Below are 355 nucleotides of genomic sequence, written 5' to 3' on the forward strand. Positions count from 1 at the left end.
CAATTGAGGAGTCAAATCACACAATTCACTCAAAAAGATGGTGAATCTCTTTACGATGCGTGGGAGCGTTTCAAAGAAACGCTTAGGCTTTGCCCCCATCATGGTTTTGAGAAATGGCTTATTATCCACACTTTTTATAATGGTCTTTTGTTTACCATAAAAATGAATGTTGATGCAGCTGCAGGTGGAGCTTTGATGAATAAAACTTACACAGGAGCATATGCTTTGATCGAGGACATGGCCCAAAACCACTATCAATGGACAAGTGAGAGAGTTATCATTGTTGTTACTCCTCCACCCTCTAAAAACGAGGAAGGTATGTACCAGGTTTCTACCCTTGATCATCTATCTGCTA

General features: G+C 40.3%; 1 non-coding gene across 1 annotated transcript; it reads right to left on the minus strand.

The window, feature by feature from the left end:
• On the minus strand, positions 1 to 107 carry LOC112416820 (small nucleolar RNA R71). The gene has a single exon (XR_003007335.2). It is a non-coding gene; the product is annotated as a small nucleolar RNA R71 (small nucleolar RNA).
• Positions 108 to 355: the final 248 nt, after the last annotated feature.

Source organism: Medicago truncatula, chromosome 7 (assembly GCF_003473485.1).
Source record: "Medicago truncatula cultivar Jemalong A17 chromosome 7, MtrunA17r5.0-ANR, whole genome shotgun sequence".
In the NCBI taxonomy this organism is placed as follows: Eukaryota; Viridiplantae; Streptophyta; class Magnoliopsida; order Fabales; family Fabaceae; genus Medicago; species Medicago truncatula.